Here is a 19,218-nt window from a genome sequence, read left to right as displayed (position 1 = left end):
TATTATATCAAAGAAAATGATTTGATAATACATTTCTATACTGAGCGTGATGAAGTAGAGGATAAGATACTGTCATCATACACAAAAGGAACGGGATTCAATTTTTTCGTCCATCCTGATAAAATTTCCTTTGGTATCCCTGAATCACTTGATGTCAATAATGTGGCGATTACTTTTAAAATGCTATTGTCTTTTCTCTTCGCCACCCTTCTACATGTGACCTTGTGGCTAAGTCCCTAATAACCGCAATGTCGACGATATTTTAATCATTGCAAGCTGTGTTTTGTTCAGTGAAAGAACTGAATCAACAAGGTCTACACGTTCAAGGACAATTTTTTATTCAGAATAGTTTTAGGACGTGCCATAATCTGTTTTTTTTATCCTTTTTCGTTTCCTTATCGTGCCATCTTATTTCAGACATTGTTTCTGAGCAACAAAATTAGTGAACCTTGTCTCAGATTAGTCTATTTTGTCTGCTACACACTTTTTTCAACATTTCAGTTAAAATTACCCAAGATTTCCCCGCATTACAGATAACAGGCACACCTTTAGATATCTAACCCGTATATCAATATTTCATAATACACATTATATTGATAACTACCTTACTCTACCGAAAAAAAGTTTTGTTATCTTTAAGGATGGTTTTACTGATGATAAAGAAATAAAATTGTTATCTTCTTTATCATAAACGTAGATGAGATCAATGTCTTGTTTCCTTGTCTTTCAGGTTGATCAGCGTTCAAGCCCTTAAAACTGTGTGAATGATGGAACTTAGTTTTAATTTGTTGTTATGTATCACACACAGTGGTGGATTGTTCAATAACAATTCAACGTGATTGGATAAATAATGCTGAAGTATTCTGTCGTTTTGCGAATGGGATTGTTTGACATTCAGCTGTGCTTACCAATAATATATGCTTGAAATATTTCAGTTAGCTGTCTCTATTTATGAAGTTCATAAACACAATAAATATGTTATCGATTTCGGAGTTATATAACTTCAATCAAAAACGTCCATATTACTGTCGAAAACAATCTAACATGGAGTACGGCAAGTGCATCAAATATAGTACACACAGAAAATATCTTGGGCAAACCAACTTAAGACCCATGTAAGTAAACGAGACAGTACCAAGAGACGTAATGATGTCGAGATACATGCGTTTGTATGTCGAGATGTATATGTCTGTTTAAGGCAAAATGGCAGTGTTACGAAGCGTGCAAGATAAGAAGTTACTTAGAACAGCTATATGGATGTCGAGATATGTACGCCTGTATGACATTGAGCGTATCTTTTAATTTGTACCATTACGTAATCCATTGCAAACCTGTTCACGCCATCTCTGATATCATTTCGAGATATCCCCGGTGTTCGTCACACAGGAGATTCTTTATCTTCAGATAAATATGGATTATTAGTATTCCATCTCGTCTTGTCCTGTAAAAGCTCATGGTCTAGCCAAAGAGACCAGTCAAGATGATACACTACTATGTGAGTGATGGCATATTAAATGAGGCTGTTCCAGCTGGTTGCCTCTGCCCTTGCCTGACAACGTCTTCACATTCTTTCCCGTATGGTCGATATTCAGGGATATGATAGGAACCATCATTCGAAGTAAAATATTCTAGTAAATACGAGCTCTAAAATGCATACCTTAAGAGCCATGAGCGCTTCTTCATCTTCGATTCCGTGAAAAAAAAATCTCTTCTACTGCAAGATCTGTGTTTTCCATATTTTGAGACGTGGTGGTATGGACCAAAAAAAGAAAAAAACATCCAGTAAACATGGGCTCAAAAGCGCTTACGAAAAGCTATGAGCACGTGTCCACCTTCGCTACCGAGAGACACATTTCTTCTACTGAACAAGTGTTCATAGCTATTAAGATATGTGTTTTACAGCCGATGTTTACTCCACCTTTTTTTGCTTCGAATGATTCTTCAAATCATATCCCTGAATAATGAATGACCATTCCTGCTGGATCACTTTGTGTATTGGTTCTTCATGATAAACTGCATTATATTGGGCACCAAAAATGATGATAATCGAGTCGTTATTTTCCAACTTTTAGACATTAGGTACTTGAATTTCTACAAGAATGTCATTAAGAAATACCTCGCGCGACGGCGCTTGCAAACTGTCCAGGAACTGGTAAGGAAATTGAGCAGTTGGTGCAAAAGTGTACCCTGTGTGTACAGCAGCAAGCAATCTCATTCATGTTATTTACTCTATATCCCGCTCCACATAAACTATGAAATCGAATCCATCTTGAGTTCACAGGCCCATTGACCACATATTAAGCGATTATTTAAGCCCTCGGGAAAATCAGGACCTCTGAAGAGCGCCTTCAAGTTATAGTCTCCAATAATGGGCCCAAATTATGCCAACCATGATTTCTGTACCAACAACAATGTCCAGAAATTCTTTTACGAGGCATTCCGTAATTAACCAACGAGGCTGAACAGGTGGTACCACATTCAAGAAGCAAATGAAAAACGATGGGCGAGGCCTCCACAAACTCAGTAATGACACTCTCTTGAGCAGTTAGTGCGCCAAGCCAGTAGACTGTTGCGGACCAAAGGTTGTTCTTCACAATCGGTTGCTGAGGAATCTGCCATGCCTTTTATATCCTTTACCTCGAACTACCGTCCCTTATCGCTTTAGGCGTCACGATTTCTGCTGCCAGTTCCGTGCTCGAATACTGAGACACTATTCCGACAGGGTACCTGCGATAGTTCACCCATTACAGTAATGAAGAAAGGCAGGGTGCCAACAAATAAAGGAATTTCAGTAGAAATGATTAATACCAGAGGAAAATTAATGGAAAAAGAACTGGCAAAATTATTTACAGAATGTCTGTCAGGAAATATAATTTCCAAAACGAATAATGCTGTAGTTGTTGTTTTTTACAAGAAAGCAGACATGATAAAATTCATAGGCTTGTCAGCATCCTCTCCACTACATAAAAATATTCATTAAAACTAACACTAATTGCATCAAAAATCAAAGGAATGAGCTGCATTACAAGTGGCTGAAGTAAAACTCACCTCTTTCAAGTCGTAAACTTGAGCAATGGGTATAAATTACCTCTTCGTCTGGGATTAACAGATGTTGAGAAAGCTTATGACGTTTTGTAAACAAAAGCTTTTTCAACAGCCATTGAGAAAGAAAGCGTAGATTCTACCTTTGTTAATGTATTGAAAATGTGTATATTACTGCTACGGTGTGATTCCGACTTCATCAGGACAGTAGGAATCGAAAGAGGAGTCAGGTAAGAAGATTCCATATTACCAGATTCTCGCCAACCAAAGAGAAACTTTTTATGTCGTTGAACTCGAAAAAACAAGAAAGAATATGTGTTGTGGGACACATGTGAAGCACATTCGTTTTGCTAATGACACTGTGCTCTTAGCCTCTAGTATAAATAAATTTCAACAATTAAAAGAAATTCTTTATATTGCTTAACTGAAAGCAGGCTAGAAAATCAATTGCAATAAAACTAAAATGTATAATTAACACATCAAAAACATAGTATAAATAAAAAAAGCCATATTTTCAAATGAAGAGCTTTTGTATTTTGAACAATTGGAAATAGTGATTTGATAGACAGCAGGCTAAATAACCAGAAGAGTAAAAACGGGCTGGAGTGTTTTTGGTAACCTGTACACGTTTTTCAAACTTAAGTTTGCAGTTTCTCTGTCACGCACAAATTTCAGTCAGTTTGTATTACCAATTCTGACTTAAGACATGGTAACGTGGAAATTTCAGTGAAAAAATAAGACTACTAATCAAGTGCTGGAAAAATCTCTGGTGAGAATTACTAGGAGAGACAGGAAAAAATAGATCAGGACAGCAGTAAATGATATTATTACGACTTTATCGAAAATGAATTGTATGTGGGTTGCTACAGGAATAAATCATAGATAGACCAATGATATTTTCTGTTGTATTCCAGTAGATAAAAGTGGGTCTATGATCTAATTGAAGGCTGCAGGTTGGCATTAGAAAACATTCTGGAGCCAAATAGTTACACATAGTTACATGACATTACATTATATAAATGGATCCTGTGGAGATCGATCACTGAGATGTGGAGAGAACTACTGGATGTAAATTTTATTTGATCACAGTACAATGCTATGACTTAACATTGTAAAAGAATGTAATGTTACAATGATAATATCGATTACACAGCTTGGCAAAAAAAGTGTAATTTCTAAGAGGGGAGGAGGAAACGAAATGAAATGTCATCGGTTGAAAGGCCAAGTCACGTTAGTACAGTGATTAGAAAATCGAGACAAATTTACAAAGAACTTGGCAGTATAAGCCCAATTATCAGTACGATGCTGCACCCCATCTGACCTGGATGCATGCACTAATAGGGGTGGGAAGGATGTCATAAAGCCGTTGTATGCTCACGTGAGACAAGCTCGCCCACAGTTGTTGTAGGACGTCTTTGATAACCTGGAGATTAGCAATGGGACGGAGTTGACGTCCGAGATGGTCCCAAATATGTTCAGTTGGGGACAGATCTGGGAATCTTGTTGCCCACTGGAGTACGTCAGCATCACACAGACAGCTCATAGACACATGTGACATGTGTGGACGGGTATTGTCTTATCCAAAAATGGCACTACGATACTTTCAGGTGAGAATCAACACATGAGGTAGCAGAATGTCCGTGATGTACCGTTGTGGCGTCAGAGTTGCCACAATCATTACTAGCTGTGACCTGAAGTCTTAAAATACACCATATCAGAAATAAAGCACTGAACGTTATCTGGATTTGTGTCGTAAACATGTGAACCCCAACCGAAAGATCATTTACGAATATCGGAAACAACAGAGGACCCATCATATGACCATATAGTGCAACATGTTTAAATGCTTCTAACTTCTAGGGCGTATTGCTGTGTGATCAGCATGGAAATGATAATTAGTTCTATGTAATGAAGGTAAGATAAAAATCATGAGCCTACTATGCCTACAATAACGTAATGTAATAACTTTTACATGAAACATAACAGTTCGCACAACTAGCGGCCTTACCTAAATCACAAATTTCCCCAAAGGCAACAAATTCTTATTTATCGATTTATATATGTCTTTTGTCAAGGCAAGTACTAGTATTTCAGTTTACAGTTAATTTCGAAATCCGTACCAGTTTCTACTCAGAAGATTTTATGTACTGTTAATTAATTTTTTGCATATGATCTCAGTTTTTTGGTGTGTAATTTCTGAGAAGAATGGGTCTTGTCAGCAATTCGTTACTATTGTTTTGTTAGTTGAACAACAATATATTTACGTATGGGAAAAACACTCACAAAACATTCATCACATAAACGTAGCTGAACAACATTTGTTTATTTTCATTGTAACCAACCGAAAATTTATAATTAAAAAATTCGTTTGGAAATGTAGGCAGTTTTGAAATGTTTGTTCTTGGAAACTGGAGACTACGAACCAAGTTACTGGTAAAAAAAAAAGAGAGTTTCTAATTTGAGGCCATCTTTACTCAGATCATTACTTGACTTTGAAGAAGTTCTCTCAAGAACCGTACTCTTTTTTTCCTGATCTGTTTTGTACTGAGTTTCAAATAGTTGTCATCCCTCTTCCTGTAAAAACGTATTTTTTCTTGAAAACGTATTTTTTCTTGAAAACGTAGATATTTCGCTGGTCTGATGGTTTTGCTTAGAATTTTACTACGCCACTTCTTATGTGACTTCATCCCCTCATTACCAATGATCCTTGATATGAAACATACACATCTCTTACTTCTGCATAATAATCTGAAACTTTTACGAGCAACTAGTCTAGTTACATAGGACGTATGCTAGGACAACAGTTTTTCAAAGAATCTTACATTTCCTGTCTGTACTTCATGAATACTTTAATTCCTCAAATCTCTTTTCATTATTTACTATTCTAATTTTGCATTTATTTTTATGTATGTTTTACACCCTGATAGTAACTATCATCACTTGAGCATCACGGTTTGAAGGACAGTGAAGTACAGAATTTAACCATTAACTTAGCAATCTGGATTTATCTACAGAAAAATTGTCAAGAGGAGTGCTGCTAGTACCCATAACTCTTGTTGCGAATTGTACGAAAGTAATTGCATTATATGAAATAAGAAAGAGAGGATTGTCTTGAACAAGAGATGCTTTGAAACTTGCAAATACTGGAAATATGTCATAGTCGTCAGGAGCATTTCCACTGATATTTCAGCAGATATATGCTATTTCGTTTTTGAAAAATGTACGTGGAGTCAGCCCAAACAAATACTCATGCGACGCCCATCGTCTACGGAAAGCTTCGGTTTGTTCCCCGCTACGAACAAAATTACTTTTATCATTCAATAGAGAGGTCCAAAATTAGAATAGTGTCATATTCGTTTTATCGAGTCATATTGACAAGAACATTACAGTACTATAAATGCAAGCCGTCGTTTGCTTTAATCATAAATATATGTCTGAGTGATGATAAATGTTATCTTTACGTAAAGAAAAGTATTATCTTCTCAGTAACCTTCAAACCGTGAGCTACACCCTTAATTTCTATATATGAGATTAGTGAATCTACTCATAGTACTTTTCTTGCCTATGCCTGCGCTCACTTTCAAAACACAAATTAAAAATCAAATTACCTAATTTAATAAGATTGAACCTTGAATTGTTTGTGTACCCATGTATCACCACAATAAAATAAAAACAGTGAATAGTAGAGGGAATATGAATGAGAAGAATGACTTATTTAAGTTTACAAAAATAATGATAAGTTTTTACTAATCCTTTTATAACTACAACCAACTCATAAATCTTACAAAAAAAAAATGACACACACAAATCAGAAAAGGGATGGTGTTTGATTGGCAAAGCATTCGTTGAGGCGGAAACTATACAAATTCTCCCCTGCATTAATCCTTTTTACGATGAAGCTGACTTTTTTCTTTTTTACATGAAAGCACTGTGAGGCCCAATTCTATTTAAATGGAATCAGCTACGACCGCCGCGCGGAGTGGCCGCGTGGTTTGAGGTACCATGTCATGGATTGCACGGCCCCTCCCGCCGGAGGTTCGAGTCCTCCCTCGGACATGTGTGTGTGTGTGTGTGTGTGTGTTTTGTTCTTAGCATAAGTTAGTTTAAGGAGTGTGTAAGTCTAGGGACAGATGACCTCAGCAGTTTGGTCCCTTAGGAATTCACACACATTTGAACATTTTCAGCTACGACCAAGTACACCACAAACTGTGGTTCACAGAGGACAGGGCTCTGTGAATATCAATTAACAACCCTACGCCGGTGCAGCAATAATACTTTACCCTTTCTCCATGATTCAGGCGGCAGCAGAAATCGGCGTGCTGTGGGCGAGGAGTGGAGCACTGCGGCAGCTGTAACCTTCTGACACATCCATCAAAATTTGCAAACTACGCGGACTGGCGATCTGATTATTAGAACGCGAGGAACTTCCCTATCAGGGCCCTGAATTCCTGGCAGACTTCAGTGTGAGGTGCGGCCGTTTGCTGGTCTGTCTAGACCAATTTGACTAACGGGCATGACGGTGCATGTTGGAACTGTCAAACGTCACACGGCCGACTCATGACAAATAAGTTCACCCTCGTGACTCATGATACGTCCGAGATGATATGCAGTTCGATTGTCAGTACAATTGGAAACTGTCACTGGTTCTTAGTCCACCACAAGTTACAGAACACAAGTCTCATCCTCTAGTGAAAGGCCTGACGTTCTCCACCAGGGGAGGACCAGAAAACGAAGAAGGCAAAGAATCACAACCATTTTCCACCAAGCCTCGGTACGGGAGCCGAATTAGCAAAAACGACACCCCCTTCACATTGTACAAACCAATCGAACTATCCTGTACTCACTGAATCTCCCCTCTTGACTGTTCTATTGCCCTAGCAGTAAATCCAGATACAGCACCAGGGTACCCACGCTGGGGGAACAAGATTCTTCTTTGCATATCCTGAGAGGAGCCAATCACCGACTCAAAATCTCTCTGTCTGAAAAAATAATATTGTAGACTAGGGAGGCGTCTTTCTCACTGAAGGCATGGCCATGTTTCGGCAAAAAACCTCTACCTAGACAGGACCACAGTCCCTCATTTACGAAGAGATATAGTCTTTCCAGGCCGACCATTTCCAGTTTCTGAAAGAAGGCGGTTAAGCTTCCCAGACAGTCGTGCCCATGAAATATATGTTTTTTTGGCACTCGCTAAAAGAACTGGGCGACTTCCTGGCATCAGGGGAGTTACAATCTTACCTCCACTAATCATGTTCATCAGCCCCTCTGTCCGTATCGTCCCAGCTTGTAACATGAGAATGCTAAGAGTTTTATGACCTGCCCACTATTGGCACAAAAGGTCAGATTACAGCAGTTTCTCTTGAAAGGCTTCCTCCACTCACTTTCCACTAACTGGCCACCTGTGCGACAGATTGTCGCCTGGCCCAGATGAAACGTTTTGTGAACCAGCACTCTCCTGCTCCAACCTTAAATGGAAAGAGGGAAGTGCCACAGCACTGAGTCCCTCGGCAGCTACAATCCACGGAGCGGTGCTTCCCAGGAAGACTTGCACAGCCAGGTCGTCGGACTCAGCATTTACGGCCCACAGTCCATCTCTCCCCCTATTCTTTGTCGCCTCCACTACAGCCTCTCAGATACAAGTGTTCTACAGGCTACACATGCAATTATATAAACATTCTGCCCACAATTTCCTCATGTAAAAATTTCGTAAACCACAGATACCAAATGTAGTACTGGGGAACACTGAGATCATGACTTAAAGTATGAACATTAATCTGACTGACATTATAGTTAAAGTGGGAGAATGGCGTGCCACCGCTCATAAATAACCAGTACTGCAGAAGGATTCATGTGCCGTTCTTGCCTGTGCTGACTTCTACTGACATGCAGCAGCACTACGCAGTCGCTTCTTGAATATCGATTATTGTTCGGGATTTACTGTCCCTGTCATAAAACGAATATCAATCTAGATTAATGTGGCACTGGTCTATCGAATGAGCGCGTAAATTTCCGCCTTGAAAATAATTTTGTTCGTAACAGGAAACAAACTGACGCTTTTTGTCAACACTGGGTGTTGAATGAAAGCAGTATGATAAGCAGTAATTGTATTTGTTTGGGCTGACTCAACCTCCTCATTGCAGAAACAAAAATGCAAACATCTGCCGAAGCAACAAAGAAAATGCTCCTAATGCCTCTTAGCACAGACACCTTGTATATATACAGTCTCACAAAAAGTGAAGCACTCAGAAGGGGAGGACGAGACGAAGTGAAACTTCTTGAGAGAATCAGGCCGGGTTAGCCGATCGGTTCTAGGCGCTACAGTCTGGAACCGCGCAACCGCTACGGTCGCAGGTTCGAATCCTGCCTCGGGCATATATGTGTGTCATGTCCTTAGGTTAGTTAGGTTTAAGTAGTTCTAAGTTCTAGGGGACTGATGACCTCAGAAGTTAAGTCCCATAGTGCTCAGAGCCATTTGAACCTTCTTGAGAGAATGTGTCAAGTTATTTCAATGATTACAAAATTAGCGCTAATTTACAAAGAACTTGGCAGTATGAGCTCATTTATCAGTATGATCTCGCACCTTCTCTGGCCTGGATGCATGCACTGGTTTGGTTCGGAAGGGTGGCATGAAGCGGTTGTTTCCTCTCTTGAGGCAAGCTGGCCCACAACTGCTGTGACTCGTCCTTGGTGTCTTGGATACTGCCACTGTGACAGAGTTGATAACTGAGCTGCTCCCACATGTGTTCTATCGGTGACAGATGTGGGAATCTTGCTGGCCACTGGAGTACCACACAGATAGCTTACAGAGACAAATCAAATATGTGGACGAGCATTGTCCTGTTGAAAAATGGCACCACGAAACTGTCGCAGAAGAGGTAATACATGAGGACGCCGAATGCCTTTGACGTGCCATTCTGTCATCTGAGTTCCTTCAACCACTAACAGTTGTGGCCTGAAGTCATACCCGATGGCTCCCCACACCATGACACCAGTAGTAACGCCGCTGTGCCTTTCCAAAACATTTCAAGAATGGGACCTCTCGCCGCTGTACTCGCTGACGATGGTCATATGGTGTAGTGCAGAAACATGAATCATTGCTCAACTCGTTGCAACGCCATTCATCAGTAGTCCAAGCCTCCCAGTCATGGCGCCACTCCAAATACAACGTTTTGTGGTGTGATATTGACAGCAGACTACTCACGGGTCTCTAATTTTCTAGTCTTGCTGCTGCTAGTCTCGTACCAACAGTGCAGGGCGGCACAGAATAGTGAAAGAGTGCATTATTTGTTCTCCTATGGCCGGCCGAAGTGGCCGTGCGGTTAAAGGCGCTGCAGTCTGGAACCGCAAGACCGCTACGGTCGCAGGTTCGAATCCTGCCTCGGGCATGGATGTTTGTGATGTCCTTAGGTTAGTTAGGTTTAACTAGTTCTAAGTTCTAGGGGACTAATGACCTCAGCAGTTGAGTCCCATAGTGCTCAGAGCCCATTTGTTCTCCTATGGTAGGCGCAGAAGTGAGGGGATTTTGACGTGTTTCTTACACAACACAGTGATCCCCTCTTGTGGAGGTCAGACGGGGTCATCTGAAACCTTAATGAAAAGCATGCCTGCTCTCATGATCCCTCCCCTGTCCGCAGCTCGTGGTCTAGTGGCTAGCGTTGCTGTCTCTGGATCACGGGGTCCCGGGTAAGATTCCCGGCCGGGTTGGCGATTTTCCTACCCGAGGACTGGGTGTTTGTGTTGTCCTCGTCATTTGATCATCATCATCATTCGTACTAGTGGCTAGATATGACTGCATAAAAAGTTAGAGAGTGAAAAAATTGGGACTTCATACGGGTGCTGATGACCACGCTGTTGAGCGCCCCACAAACCAAACATCATCCTCTCATGTTCCCATGCTGTCCAATATCAAGCCACTGTCACATCCAAATGCCCTTCCAATCTGGATATTGCACGAGTATGTTAGCTACCACACAATGGGCCCACTTTCAGACTGTGCCAGGTGTGTAAAAGTTTGTCTCACATGAATGCGCAGCATCTCCCTGTCCTTCACAGTGTTGACTCAACATCAGACACTGTACACGCCTCTTATATATACTACCATTATTGATAACAATACCAAACATGAACAGCATCCATGCACTCCAGTGGCAGCTCTACCTGTGAAAGAATATCAACACTAATCTTTTATATACTCACTGATGGCATGCATGTGTAACTTTTTTGTGAAGCCACACATATACAGCATTTAATGAGTATAAGTTCAGATGTGTGGTACCTTAAAACGTGCACACATCAGTGCATTGGTTGCTTTTTCTCTGTGTGAAACAGTTTTCCCACAAAGACATCACAAACTTTATTACCAGATGTTTTCTGCATGGTTGTAACTGCACCACTAAGTGGGCTACATTTGTCAGTATAGATTAGCCTTTTTGCATCCACGTGTCCACACTTCAACACCTGACCTACTTCCCTATGGAAAATAAGCATTTATGGCTTGCTCTTGCCACACGCACCCGGAGATACTAACGAACCTAAAAACGTACGACTTGTAATAGCTATAATTATTATTCTGCAAATGACGTTTATACTGGTGTATTGTTTTTCAGTACATCGTCTTTAGTCATCAATAGAAATATCTGGACTGAAATCCGTTTCATCCTGTATACATACCCTGCCAGAAAAAAAAAATTAGTACACCATTTTACAGGTTTCCAATTCACTCAAGATTTATTAGTGCAATAGTGCATGTGGATTACATGAAATGATAACATGTACAGATCAGTAGCACAGGCAGTTCTGAGGTACCAGGTATCGACCCATGCTGAAACACCCACATTAGTATGTGGTGTAGTCTCCATGGGCGTCAATGCGAGTGCTGATTCTGACATCCTGTCGATCCTACAAATGACAGATACCGTCCTGGGATATGTTATGCCATGCATGCTCGACGTGTTCACGTAGTTACGTAGTTCTGTAAGAGTTGTTGTTTGACATGTCGCACGAGTCACTTCTTGTCCCACTACATCCCACACATGCTCGATTGGAGACAATTCCAGAGCTAGTGCTGGCCAGGGATTTTCTGCACGTCTTGCAGAGCACGTTGAACTTCACGGGCAGTGTGTGTGTGTGTGAAGTGTGTGTGTGTGTGTGTGTGTGTGTGTGAATTATCTTATTGGAACAGCACATAACCTTCCTGCTACCAGGACGGCAAAAGAACGGGTCTAACAACATTCTGCACTTACCAATTGCTGGTTAGCGTCCCCTCCAGAAACATCAAAGGTGAGTAAGACGTGCAGCTTATCTCACCCCAGACCATAAGGCCTGGGTTGGGGCCAGTGTGTCTGGGTCGAATGCACTCTACGACACAGCGCTCTTTAGCACACACTACAGAACAACACAAGTGCATACACCAGTTATGTGGATACTGACCAGTAATCAGACAATTGACCAGCACAGGTTGTGTTCAAAATGATCACCAGCAGCGGTAGTAGAAGCTTCAAGTCTGATACGGGACCACTGCTGCACACGTGCTAGCGCGGAATCCCAAGCGACTGGAAAAAAGCGCAGGTGATTCCAGTATATAAGAAAGGTAAAAGAACGGACCCGAAAAATTACAGACCAATATCCCTAACTCCTGTTTGCTGCAGAATCCTTGAACATCTTCTCAGTTCGAATATAATAAACTTTCTTGTTACTGAGAAGGTTATGTGCACGATTCAGCATAGTTTTAGGAAGTATCGCTTGTGCGAAACTCAGCTTGCCCTTTTCTCACATGATATACTGAGAACTATGGATGAAGGGGAACAGGCAGATTCCTTATTTCTAGATTTCCATAAATCATTTGACATGGTGCCTCACTGCGGGCTGTTTGCGAAGGTACGAGCATATGGAATAAGTTCACAGATATGCAAGTGGCTCGAAGACATATTAAATAATAGAACCCTGTATGTTGTCCTGGACGGCAAGTGTTCATCAGAGACAAGGTTATCGTCAGGAGTTCCCCAGGGAAGTGTGATAGGAGCGCTGTTGTTCTCTATATACATAAACGTTTTGGCTGATAAGGTGGGCAGCAATCTGTCATTGTTTGTTGATGAAGCCGTGGTGTACGGTAAGGTGCTGAACTTGAGTTGCTGTAGGAAGATACAAGACGGCTTAGACAAAATTTCTAGTTGGTCTGATGAATGAAGCTAGCCACAAATGCAGAAAAATGTAAGTTAATGCGGATGAATAGGAAGATCAAACGTGTAATGATCGGATACAGTATTACTAATGTTCCGCTTGACACATTCAGGTCGTTTAAATATCTGGAAATAACGTTGCAAAGCAGTTGAGGTGGAACGAGCATGTGAGAACTGTGGTAGGGGAGGCGAATGATCGACTTAGGTTTATTGGGAGAATTTTAGGAAAGAGTGGTTCACTTGCAAAGGAGACCGCATATAGGACGCTGGTGCGACCTATTCTTGAGTACTGCTCGAGTGTTTTGGCTCTGTACCAGGTCGGATTGAAGGAAATGATTGAAGTAATTCAGAGACGGGCTGCTATATTTGTTACCGGTAGGTTCGAACAACACATCAGTGTCACGGAGTTGCTTCGGGAACTCAAATGGGAATTCCTGGCGGGAAGGCGACGTTGTTTTCGAGAAACACTATTGAGAAAATTTAGAGAACCGCCATTTGAAGCTGATTCTACTGCCGCCAACATACGTCGCGCTTCAGGACCACGAAGATAAGATTCGAGAAATCAGGGTTCATACGGAGGCATTCAGACAGTCGCTTTTCCCTCGCTCTGTTTGCGAGTGGAACAGGAAAGGAAATGACAAATAGTGGTATAGGGTAACCTCCGCCACGCGGCGTACGTTGGCTTGCGGAGTATCTCTATAGATGTAGATGTAGATTTCGGCAGAGATGACCGACCAAGCTGCAGTAATACGTCGTTGCATATCATCGGTTGTAGTTGGTATGTCCTTGTAGAGAGCGTCTTTCAGCTTACCCCACAGAAAAAAGGCTGCAGGTGTCAAATCCTGGGGACAAGCTGGCCAAGGTACAGGTCTTCGGCGTCCAGTCCAACGATTTGCAAACAATTCGTGAAGACATTCTGTAGTACTTCGTGTAGTATGGGCTGGAAAGCCATAATGTTGGTACCACATGTCCCTTCTAGTCTGCAGAGGAACGTCTTCTAGCAGCCGTGGAAGATTGTCTGTTAGGCGGCTGGAATGCTTGTGCACGCTTAGTGTTCTGTCTATGACAAAGGGGCTTAAGAGCTGATTGTTCACTATCCCACACCACACTTTTACACTCCATAGACGATGACGTTTCACCTGACGAAATCAACAGGGATTGTCAACAGACCAATAGTGCATGTTTCGGCGGTTTACCTGGCCACATTTGGTGAATGTCGCTTCGTCACTAAACAAGATCTATGATACAACTGGAGTAGGCTCTCTTAATGCCCATGTACAGAAGTTGACATGATTCTCATAATCGTTTCCACGCAGCTCTTGAGGGAGAGAGATGTGATAGGGATGAAACCTATGTCGCTGGAGAATGTGTATGACACTTGCCTGAGTAATGCCACTTCCTCGTGTGATTGCGCGGGAGCTAATGTGCGGATCGACTACAACAGCAGCAGCAAGAAGATTAATTTCCCCCTCTTCTCTCGTCACTTGTGTCCTTCTGTTACGTTGTCTAGATGTTACTGTGACATAACTGGTTGAAGAGGTTGATAAATAACTGCCGAGGTGGTTGGCGTGTATTGGGATATCTTGCCTCATACTCCGTACAAGAATGAATCGTATTCTTCCTACACTCTCCATACACCATGAGCACGTCGGCTTTTTCTGCACTGGTAAATCCCATCGTCCACTCACGACGTACTGCTTGGGCTGTCACACACTAACTGACTGGCAAGTCACAGTGCACTCAAGGAACACGAAAGCACATTGTTAGCAAACGTAAGAACATCGTACCTAGCCACTATGCGGGTTGAATGGCACAAACAAGTGTTGGTGTGGAAAATTTTCAAAATACGATACCACGTAAAAGAATGGCACCAGAATCCTGCAAAAAACACCACTGGAATTCTAATTTACCCTACTTTTAGCTTGTTAACGTCGATAAGCGTTGTTCCATTTAAAAAGTGTATATTTGCACAAAAATACACTTTCTGAGTATTATTATTATATGTCTGTTGGTTAACAACACGAGCCTCCGACTACCAGTCCATTATGTGTAAGTCGCACGTCAATAGCACTTTCCATTTCCAGAATAATTGCGGTGGAAGTTTTAGGTGATTGAATTTCGAACAAAGGATTCTTGTATAATTCTGACATAGGTTTCGTCGACGAAATTTAAATTGAAGTCTTCACTTAGTACTACCTAATTCAGTATAGATGTTAAAAATATTAATATTTCATCATATTTAGAATCCCTGTATTAATGCTTTAACGATGTTCATATATATCAGAAGTTTGTTTATTATATTTTGTAGCGCTATAGCTTTTGGTTGAGTGGGTTTATTTCAACTGATTCTAGTGCCTCTCCTGAAATATTTTACCTGCAAACGAGAAATTTCTATGTTCCCTTTCCTATCAATAAAATACTACACCCCCAAAACATTTACAAGAACCAAACTTACGTTGGATTCAGTACTGGTAAATGATGATGCAGTTAACCTAAGACCCTGATTACCTGATTATCTGAATTGTTCATCCTGGATTAACCATATATCTCAAGACAGGAATAAACTCAACATTTGTATGGCTCATTACTGAAGCTATCTTTATCAGGTCACTCTCATTACTGTAGTCATGAGTTCCGCCACATCTGTAACACATGATCCCCGATTGCAAAATTCTTGCACAAAGAACCTATTTCCTCCGTCACTTCTCTAAGACAAGCATAATTGCGTGTGGCACATACTTCTTCAAGCCACACGCAATTATGCTTGTCTTAGAGAAGTGACGGAGGAAATAGGTTCTTTGTGCAAGAATTTTGCAATCGGGGATCATGTGTTACAGATGTGGCGGAACTCATGACTACAGTAATGAGAGTGACCTGATAAAGATAGCTTCAGTAATGAGCCATACAAATGTTGAGTTTATTCCTGTCTTGAGATATATGGTTAATCCAGGATGAACAATTCAGATAATCAGGTAATCAGGGTCTTAGGTTAACTGCATCATCATTTACCAGTACTGAATCCAACGTAAGTTTGGTTCTTGTAAATGTTTTGGGGGTGTAGTATTTTATTGATAGGAAAGGGAACATAGAAATTTCTCGTTTGCAGGTAAAATATTTCAGGAGAGGCACAAGAATCAGTTGAAATAAACCCACTCAACCAAAAGCTATAGCGCTACAAAATATAATAAACAAACTTCTGATATATATGAACATCGTTAAAGCATTAATACAGGGATTCTAAATATGATGAAATATTAATATTTTTAACATCTATACTGAATTGGGTAGTACTAAGTGAAGACTTCAATTTAAATTTCGTCGACGAAACCTATGTCAGAATTATACAAGAATCCTTTGTTCGAAATTCAATCACCTAAAACTTCCACCGCAATTATTCTGGAAATGGAAAGTGCTATTGACGTGCGACTTACACATAATGGACTGGTAGTCGGAGGCTCGTGTTGTTAACCAACAGACATATAATAATAATACTCAGAAAGTGTATTTTTGTGCAAATATACACTTTTTAAATGGAACAACGCTTATCGACGTTAACAAGCTAAAAGTAGGGTAAATTAGAATTCCAGTGGTGTTTTTTGCAGGATTCTGGTGCCATTCTTTTACGAGGTATCGTATTTTGAAAATTTTCCACACCAACACTTGTTTGTGCCATTCAACCCGCATAGTGGCTAGGTACGATGTTCTTACGTTTGCTAACAATGTGCTTTCGTGTTCCTTGAGTGCACTGTGACTTGCCAGTCAATATGTTATATAATTCCTTCTGCAACAGTTGTCCCACATCTCTTCCACCATTACTACATAGGGGTGGGAATGTCTTTCTCTTTACTACTTTCTCTGAAACAACTGTTGCTCTATAGAAATCCTATTGATACTTGGTTATACCTACATCCGCATGAGACTCATGTTGTTGTTGTTGTTGTTGTTGTTTTTGGGGGAGGAGACCAGACAGCGAGGTCATCGGTCTCGTCGGGATAGGGAAGGAAGTCGGCCGTGCCCTTTCAAAGGAACCATCCCGGCATTTGCCTGGTGCGATTTAGGGAAATCACGGAAAACCTAAATCAGGATGGCCGGACGCGGGATTGAACCGTCGTCCTCCCGAATGCGAGTCCAGTATGCTAGAAACGGCGCCACCTCGCTCGGTGAGTCTCTTCAATACGTAACTAAGATGGCAGGAAAAAACTGCTTCTCGTGCCTGTTAGATAACTATCAGATGCATTTTTCTTTTTGTGGCTCCCTTTTTATTGCGAGCACTCCCACAACAATTAACCAGTGCAATTCCCTCCTCGTACTGTGTAGGTCATCTTTAAGACCCTAATTATTCCCTCCTATTTATCTGTAATTCCGTTTCATGTATACTCTGCAACATCATGGATGACTCTCGCTTGATTAATTTTTCCACTAATTTCCCCTCCCCACAACTCCACCCCCCCCCCCCCCCGCCACCCCGTCTTTCCGCACACAATGAAGCCATAAATCACACCTGGTGTACAGGATCACAGAACTAACTATAGTAACATGAAAATGATCATATAATTTATAAATAAATGATGTAGAAACCTGGACCAATTATTAGAAGTTAATTCTTATAAATTACAGCTCACAGAACACATCTGAGTTATAAACACATTGTGTGTGTGTTTATCAAATAACGAAAGAATTAAAATGAAGTTATGAAAAGTATATCCATTGAACACAATTCGTATTTAATGCGATATTTTTAAAATACAAATCAGATAATGAAATCCTCAACTAAAGAATAAGGTACTACATTAACGTATGTATGAAGAACAGAATTTTCTTAAAAATATTCGCAGTATCCAAAATAAAGGATTTAATCTGCAGTGACAGTGTCACGCACTCTGAGATATTGCACAATGGCAGAAGACCATAATGGATAGAAATGTCTGATAAATCTTACGGTGTGTGGAAATTCTCTTATTCTATTATGACAAGCATGAGCATACAAAGATTTCATTTCTAACCTCATATAAACAACTGAAATTAATTAATCAAAATATCATAAATTATTTACAAAATAATGTTATTTGGATAAAGATGAAGATAATTCTATAACTTATAATTAAGAGAGAGATATTAAAACTGAATAAAAAACTTAACCGAGCGGTCTAAGGCGCTGCAGTCATAGACTGTGCGGCTGGTCCCGGCGGAGGTTCGAGTGTGTGTAAGCTTAGGGACTGATCACCTTAGCAGTTAAGTCCCATAAGATTTCACACACATTTGAAAATTTTTTTGAAAAAACTTAATGGTTTGTGATGATAGGTTTGTATTCATTTTACCAGATACGTAACTAAGAAAATTAGATCGGGAAAATTATAAACTTTGTATTGGAATGAAACTCATTTATAAACGTATGTAAAGCAATTTATTTTTTATTTGGGTCCGACCCCATAGGCATCGTCCTGTAATTAGGATCTTGGCAGTTAGTAATGCAAGTCTGGCATCCAGGGGTTTTTGTGCTCTCAGTGGACAATTTACCCTTTTTCTGAGGCTGGAAACTGATTGGGCCGCGCACAGTGGCCGCGCGGTTAGAGGCGCCATGTCACGGATTGAGCGGCTGCTCCCGCCGGAGGTTCGAGTCCTCCCTCGGGCATGAGTGTGTATGTGTTGGTCTTAGCATAAGTTAGTTTACGTAGTGTGTAAGTCTAGGGACCGATGACCTGAGAAGTTTGGTCCCTTAGGAATTCACACATTTTTTGATTGATGGTTTTCCCTAAACCACCAAAAGTGAGCTTTAGGGGAGACTCTCAATACTTGATAGTCGTGTTCCGTATCTCTTAGTCTCTTTTAAGTATTAAAAGATTTCGTCTCACTTCAGGTATTTCGTTCATTGCCATGAAGTTTGGAATAACATCGAGAGAAAAGGTGGGAGGAGGCAGCACTTTCCATAGAAGTGCTACTAGAATGAGCATGGGATGGAGAACGAAAATGCCCCATTTGTGTAAAAAGCAGTAGTTAT

Source organism: Schistocerca nitens, chromosome 3 (assembly GCF_023898315.1).
Source record: "Schistocerca nitens isolate TAMUIC-IGC-003100 chromosome 3, iqSchNite1.1, whole genome shotgun sequence".
Lineage (NCBI taxonomy): Eukaryota > Metazoa > Arthropoda > Insecta > Orthoptera > Acrididae > Schistocerca > Schistocerca nitens.
The sequence above is the reverse complement of the archived record's forward strand: the minus strand, read 5'-3'. Positions refer to the sequence as shown.